Here is an 8,683-nt window from a genome sequence, read left to right as displayed (position 1 = left end):
ACTTAGGCAGTTGGACAAAATTCAAAATAAAGCCATTAGATTAATCAATAATCCTGCCATAATACAGGACGTTCCTCCGTTATCAGTACGTAGAGATGTTGCTTCTTTAGCATTATTTTATAGATATTTTTACAGTAAGTTCTCTAACAAGCTGGCTTCAATTGTGCCTTCCCTTCACATTTTCTCCCGAAATACTCGGGCAGCTGGGAGCGCCCATGAACTCACACTCTCTCCCCCACAATGCAGAACCTCTGCTTATCAAAATTCATTTATCCCCAGAACTACTACTCTCTGGAATTCACTTCCTGGGAGTTGCTTCCCACATACATTTAATCCTTTCAGTTTTAAATCCAATTGTTATAAGTATTTTATGAATGAAGAATGCCTTTAGCCACATGGACTTATTTTTTTTCCTTTGTTTTTCCTTCCTCCATTCATTATCAAGAAAAAAAAATCACTTTTCTTTGCAAATCAGCATCGCAGGTGTTAGGTGTGCTGAACTGCCTCCATGCTTTCTTTAAACCTACACAAGGAGCCTTGTGTGGAGTAGCCTACTGCTCTCATTGTGTGTGGGTGGAGGTAAGATAAGGTGTGGGTGGGTGGAGAGGAATTGGGTGACGATGGGCAGGCATGATGGCGGGTAGTGGAGCTAGGCGGGGGTAATACACTCTGTTAAGATGAGCACTGTAGGTTGGCAGGTAATGGCAAGGCGATGGTTTGATTAGCATTTTCTCCAAGCAAACGACCAATAAGAAAGTAAACACCCACTACTCTCATATACCTGACGCTTCACGACGCAAGTACACAGAACAGTTATCTACACAGTTCCTTTCCATTTAAATCTACCTCACCCTCACAAGATAAAATATTTTCTGGCAGCTGAAATTATAAAGAAATAAAAAACACTTAATTGGTGTGTGTTTTAAGTGTGGCCGTCAGGGGGACCTCATTACCGTCTACCCTCCTACCCCGTTCCCTCCTTCCCTCGTCCTCTCCCTTTCCCTCTACATCCTCGTTCTCATTTTCCTCTCCCCCTTTCCTTCTTCCCAGTCCAATTTCTGTTCATTCCTATTTTCCCCTTCCCCCACCTTCTCCCTTCCTTTCTTTAGATCTTCTCATCTCCCTCTTCCCTTCTCTCCCCTCCCTGTCCTTCATCTCTCATTCTCCCTTCTCTCTTCACCCCTCTCTCTCCCCACTACTCCCTCTCTCTTCCATGTCCTCTGTTCCGCTTCCCATCATTTTCTCTCTCCCGCTTCTCATCCTCTTTCCTCAATTCTCATCTCTCCTCACTTCCTTTCCTCCTTCCTTCTCTTCCCATCACCCCTTGTACCAGCTCCCCCTTCTCATTTTCCTTTAACCTCTTCCCTCTTCTCCCCCTCACTTTTCCCTCATTCCATTTTCCCTGTAGCCCTTTCCCTGTAGCTCTTTCCCTTCCCTCCCTTTCCTTCTTTCCATTTTCCCTTTCTTGCCTTTCGCTACCCGCTTCAAAATCGTTAGCAAGAGACAGGGCCGCTCCTAGAGATGCTGCCACATAAACAAGTGTCGTTGTAGTTTCTAGAGAATTTTCCAAGCCATTCACTACGAGAGAGCTTCCATAAGCAGAATAGAATCATCTGGGGGAGGTGGTGGCCGAGTGGTTAGAGAGATCGTCTGTTTTCTGAGGTGTCACGAGTTCGATCCCAGGCTGGAGCAGGGAACAGTCTTAAAGTGTGAATTTCATTAAACAGACTTTACTGATTTTCCCCAAGACCCACCGACATGTTATATCATAGAAACACTTCCGCTAATATCAGTGCACCCGTCGTGAATGAGACAGTCCTAAAACGTATTCAATAAGGACGGTGGGCATTAGCGCGGAAATGGTGACGTTTAATAGTATGCGGCGCGTTGGACTGCTGGGTCAGAAGAAATGGGCTGTCAAATCAGTGCCCAAAGTCTTGGAAAAAAAATGAATAAAAAAAACTACATTAGAAAAAAAAATTACTAATAACACCCGTTATACTGTACATGTCATCTTTACATTATCCTCAACACTTCCAGACTGCTGTTGCCATTTTATTACTAGAATGTGATGCTAGCCATGAAGAAGTTATATGGAATGTGCATAGGGCAGTAGTAGTGTCTTTTTCTGCTAATGAGCAACAAGAAATGATCTGTAAAAGGACGAAAATATAAACCAAGGTAAAGTAAAAAGAGTATAGGACCGTACACTAATGTATATATATCTCTTGTTGGTAGCAGAATAAGACATAACCAACACCCTTCAGCAGTTCTTTCACACCTTTTCGCAGACCTAATTGGTATTGCATTGTTAAGCTCTTGTTACGGATCAGCATAATATTATTATTCTATAACAGGCCATCAGCAATGCTAATACCACCACCACTACTACCCACACATATCATCTTTACATTAACCTTAGCAGAGTAACATCACTACCACAAACACTCATATTTTACCAGTAATTTGTCAACAATACCGCCAAATTATCACCGCCACCAACACAAATATCACCACTACCACCTTCTACACATCTCATATTCTAAATACTAATACCCAATACCTACTTTCTAGTACTACTAATACAACTACTCATACCACCACTACTGTCCCCTATACCACCATCCACAAACATGATGATCTATTGTACCTTTTCTGGCAGTACTACTATTGCCACCACCATGTCACTAATACCACTTTCACCCACAACGTTACCACTACCATTCCAAGTCTACCACTACTACCCGTAGCACCACTACTACCACCAGTACACCATTACCGCTAATGCCATCATTACTACTACTACTACTACTACTACTAGTACTGCTGCTGCTGCTGCCGCTGCCGCTGCTGCTGAACACCACCGCCAAGAAACTGGCTCTTATTACAATCAGTACCATTGCCTTGACCACTTTCATCACCACTTACACCATTATCAGTACCATTCACATCACCATTATCACTAACACCACCAACACCAACATCCAGTATCACTAACACTATCAACACCAACTCCAGTACCGCTAACATCACAACTACCATCACCAACACCAGCATCCAGTAGCACTAACATCACAGCTAACTACCATTACCAATACCAGCATCCATTGCCACTAACATCACAACTACCATCACCAATACCAACATCCAGTGGCACTCACATCACCACGAACACCCCAGCCACCATTACCACCCCCGCCAACACTGGTACTATTACCACCACCTCCACTACTCACACCAGCACCACCACTGCTGCTGCCTTTAACATTACTATCACAGTCCCCAGATAGGACTACAACACCATCAGTACCACTCACACACCACCACCACGAACACCTACCCATATACACCATTTCCACCATTAGTAACACGAATAACACTACCACTCACACCAAAACCACTCACACCACCGCCGCTTCCACAATACCATTCACACCAGCATCTCCATCACCAATAACACATCTATAACACTAGAAGGCCGAGCACGTGGCCTGCGGGCGAGCCTCAAAATAAACTGGACGCGTTGCCACGGTAACCTCCTTCCTCTCATTTCTCAAGTGGGAAGTTGTTAAAGAGGAAGAAGCAGGTGGAAGGAGCAGGGAGGTGGCGAAAAATGGTGATATTAAAATGGATGGAAACGATTAGGTGAAGATAAAGGAGGATGACTGAGATGAAAAGAGGAAGAACAGAATATAAGAAAAACAGAAATGGGTAATATAAAAAAGGGAGGGAGAAGTTTATGGGATTACAAGAAACACAGGTACTATTAAGAAGTGGAAATATAAGTGGAACAAACAGCTACACGAACAGCAGGAAGCAGTGTAATTAAGTGAAGATGAGGGAGGAGATGGATGTTTTAGAAAGAAGAGAGGTGAAGAAAGTAAAAGAGAGAGGTGGAGAAAAACTGGGATAAGAGGACAACTATCATGAAGGAAGGAAATGCAGGAGAGAGAGAGAGAGAGAGAGAGAGAGAGAGAGAGAGAGAGAGAGAGAGAGAGAGAGAGAGAGAGAGAGAGAGAGAGAGAGAGAGAGAGGAAAAGTGAGGGAATTAAATAAATGTAATGTAAGGAAGCATCCATCCATCATCCAATCCTACATTGCCCCATGAGGAGCGTAGGAGCCCGGGGCTAGGCAGTTGGTCCCGACATTTAAGATGAGAGTGACCAGCCTCACTCATCCCTGAGTGACATTACATGAGCAATCAACCCCTACCACCCCTTGGATATAAACCTTCACCGGCTCAGTCCGACTGGAGCGCAATAATTACCCACTAAACCACCAGGCGCCAAAATTTGGTTATATGGTTACCACCCAGCGTAGTAAATGATTTTCTGGTGCACAGGAAACCATTTGGCTTGTCACTCAGTGTAGAATCACCCACAGGCTGAAGGAAGTGGAAAGAACGAAGGAATGAAAGACAGAAGAGGGAGTGTAAAGGCACCCGTAGGCAGAAGGACAAGGAAAGAATGAAGGAAAGAAGGATGGAGAGGAAAGGGCAGACACCCGAGAGCAGCACTACATCGAGTGAGTGGATGGTGAGCGCCCCCACCTACCACACTGTAAGGAAGCAATGTAAATAAATATAATTATAAGGGAAATCAAACTGTAATGACGAGAACGAAAGTAAGAATTATTATGTGGAGGGATGGAGTGGGTGGGATATAGAAAAAGGAGAAGTGAAGAGAAATTATAAGAAAGGGAAATAGATGTAATAAATGGATAGTAAAATGTAGGGAATGTAAGGAACGTCATTTTTGTTTCATTTTTGGTATTTCCAAAGGGTTTAATTCACCTTTGAGAAGACCGCTCGTACTGAATGGGCTAATGAACGTTGTTATCAGATCTCTTAAGTTTGATAATTTTCTCCTTAACTAATCACGCGTATAAGGCGAAAAACGTCCATCAGTAATCACTACAGAGCAGGAAGTCTTCAGTGTGTGGATTGTTAAGGATGTTTCTAAACTCTTCTAGTCCCAAAGGTGCTTCTTAAACCATCACTACGAGAGGCTTCTTCCTGAGGTATACCCCTTCAGCTCGAAGGCCTGTTTTCCATTTAACTTGTGCCACTTCCAGATGATTTTATTCGGCCTAGGTAGGACGTCAAGCAGTGAAGGGGTCAGTGCAGGCTGTACCTAACTCATCCGGTTCCACAAGTCTTTCCAGCGGTGAGTGAAATCATTTGGTGGTAGAAGGAACAAAACTGAAATACTGTCATATTGAAGAAGTTGATAGGATTGTTTTAAACTTTCTGTACAAGTGGTTACTTTTGAGTTGAATTAAATCGCCCGAAGGTTGCCAAAGTGAATAAAAAAATGGTCATCTTAATGGAGTTAATTCTACGAAGGTAGTCTGTCGGTAGCAAGAATAAGAGAAACAGGAATCGTATCTAAGGACACACACACACACACACACACACACACACACACACACACACACACACACACACACACACAGAAAAAAAAGGAAAAATAGAAAAATATTGCGTGTGTTTGAAAGCCTCCAGTTGAAATAACCACGACTTAAGCATTTCATGTAGTAAAATTGTAAAGGCTGTGTTTTCAACGTTGTGAGTGACTGAAATAAAATTGTAATGTTATGCATATGAACGTTAAATTTCTCGCATGCCGGGTCTCATGAATTCATGCACAAAGGCACCCCCACACATATTGCAACTAGACAAATTTTATAATATTTGTGCACCCGCATTCATATTTGTATACACACACACACACACACACACACACACACACACACACACACACACACACACACACACACACACACACACACACACACACACACACACACATCTGCATGTCGTTACACTGATATTTACGTATCATTCTTTTTATTATATTTAAAAATGAATGTCAAGAGGAAATTAGATACCTTTAGTATTAAAAGCTTTTATTTTCCTGTGCAGTATGTGTCACATTTAGTTTTGCTCTGCATTCGTGTTTATTTCATTTTCAGGGCGAATGCAATTAGATCTATGTGTTAATTCTGTTTATTTTTTTTTATGTTTGTTCCAGTTGTTTGATATTATTGCTGAAAACAAAGTAATGCAAATAAAATCAATGGATGCTCAGATTTGGTAGTTAATCATACCGCTGGCGTAGTACAGTGTGGTTTGTGTTTTGCACCCTCCTTGCCACTGCAGACACTGTAGTGCAAACACTGTAAAGCATGAAAATGGTTGGAAAAACACAAAATGATGCAGGGTAGGCATTTATAAGGTAGAGGAAGCCGTCCCGCAGCACACAGGATTTTGCCGGCTGAGGGGCAAGTGGAGAGCAACATACGGACCACTTTGTTGTGACTGTATCAATAACACCCTCAGTGCGATGATGTATAATCTTTGCCACCACCACATTATTTCATTCTTCCAGGGGAACCTCTCGTTGTGAAGAAGTTTCAAACAAGCCTGTTAACCCATTTGGTACGATACCGTTGTGTAGTTCAGTGCTGCTAACCCATGACTATTTTTTTTTTCTTTAGTACGGGGAAGACTCCCTTAGTGAAGGAATAAATTAACGATTCTGATGCTCTAGAAAAGTTGCTTAGATTGAAAATTAATAAAAATATAACAGTCATAGGAGATTTGTCCGTTTATCTGTTTTTAATGTTTGATGCTGCACCTTGTCAGCGTAGCGTGGACAGAAGGCCCTGCAGGGGTTACTGACCCTACTCAGTGACAACCCCTCTTCCCACAACACACCACCCTCCTGTACATAGATTTGTGCCCACTGTTAACCTCTTCATTCCGATGACTATAGCAATCTCCAGACGATTTTATTCACCTTAATACTGGTAATTGACTGAGTTTGATGTGGCTTTTATTAACTCCAGCATCGCTAGACGTCATTCCGCAGTAGGAAGAATAACCAAAATAATACACCATTGTAGTAAGGGAGTTAATACCAGGCCAGTGTAGTGGGGCTTACTGGCTTTCACAGCAAGAGGATATGAGTGGATTTGTAAGGATTACTTATTGCTTAATTCAGAGTATTATCGAGAAGTAATCCCTCAGCTTTACCCCGTTGTGTCAGATGACGTATTGTGTTTTCTGTTCTGACCATCAACTGATGATTTTATACATCTTGGGCAGACATTTTATATCTAACCCAACAGTTCCAGAAACCTCTTCTAAGCTAAAATAAGCCTGGAAATATGAAAAATAAATAAATACATATATACATACGAAGAAAGAATACTAATACGTTATTTGTTTGAAAAGGTTAAATTGCCATAATATGAATTTTGGAGCTCTGCCCACCCCCTGGTATTTGAGGGAAGGGTAGTGGTGGTGGTGGTGGTGGTGATGATGATGATGATGATGACATCATTCACCCCACATTATGTCTTCCCTTGATTGCCTCCGTCATTAAGGCTTAACGGAAACTATGCCATCACAGCTGTCTGTTTGCCTGTCTGTTTGTTGTTTGGATGGGTTTGACTCTTCATCCAAATCCAAGTATCTGTCTGGCATCGTCTGTCTGTGCCAATGCTTTGTTTGTATGTCAGTCTGTCTCTCTCTGTCTGGTTAGATTACACTGTATCTCCCTTGGCTGTCTTTGTATGCCTGTCCCTTTGTTTACTACCTGCGTGGCTTTGTGTACGTCTGTCCGTTTGTTTGTATGTCTCTGTGTCTTTGTGTCAGCTTGTCTAAGTCTGCCTGTCTGTCTGCTTAGGTTACACTGTATCTCCCTTGGCTGTCTGTGTATGTCTGTCCGTTTGTTTATGTCTGTGTCTTTGTGTATGTCTGCCATCAGGTTACACAATATGTACCTCGGCTCTGGATATTTCTACGTAAATCCTCTCGTCTGGCACTTACATCAGATTAAATCAATTCTCACAACATCCTCTTAACAAATGCAACAGTTTCAGTAAGATGACATATGTTCTTATTCTTTCCAGACAATGTAATTGACATTAAGGTAAACGCTTCAGAATGGAGGGATTACACAGAACCTTCAATAATTTCTCTTCCAGGCTGCTTTCCAAATTGGACTGAAATCGTCGAGCGGCAGCAAAAATATGAAAAGTACGTCATAGGAGTAAAGGAGCTAAATGTTTTACTGGGTTAACGTCTTTGTTTAATGTTTTCCCGACAGATGATGATATTCAGCTAAGATTACTTTATTAAAACTCGTGTTACATAGATATAGGCTTTATTAGCTGCATCATGAGAGGCGTTCCCGTAGCTGAATAAAATAGTGTCGGTTAGCAAGAATAAAATGGGATAAATGTCACCGTACTGGAGGGGTTAAGGACAAAATGGTATCAGGCTTTCCAGCAAGTGATATGGGACTTGTTAGATCTAAGATTAGCAGAGACAGATCAGGAGGCAAAAATCACTTAGAACCCTGTCTGTAGCATACGTTATCATCATCATCATCATCATTATCACCATCGTCATCGTCAACAGCTTCTACATCCATATCAGTATTATCAACATCAGCATCATCAACATCGACATGATCATCATCATCATCATCATCATCATCATCATCATTCCCCATGATTCTAATTCTGTCACTCATCATTCATACTATCTAGTACAACACCTGTAATCCGATGACGTCATATTCAATTAATATGGCCATTACCAGAAAGGTGAATTAGCTTTAGAAAGATCTCTTGTAGGGAAGAGATTAATGAAGGCATATCTAACCCCTGTAGT

Source organism: Coenobita brevimanus, chromosome 58 (genome assembly GCF_032717465.1).
Source record: "Coenobita brevimanus isolate Jiangsu-jjx chromosome 58, ASM3271746v2, whole genome shotgun sequence".
In the NCBI taxonomy this organism is placed as follows: Eukaryota; Metazoa; Arthropoda; class Malacostraca; order Decapoda; family Coenobitidae; genus Coenobita; species Coenobita brevimanus.
Note: the sequence above shows the minus strand (reverse complement) of the source record.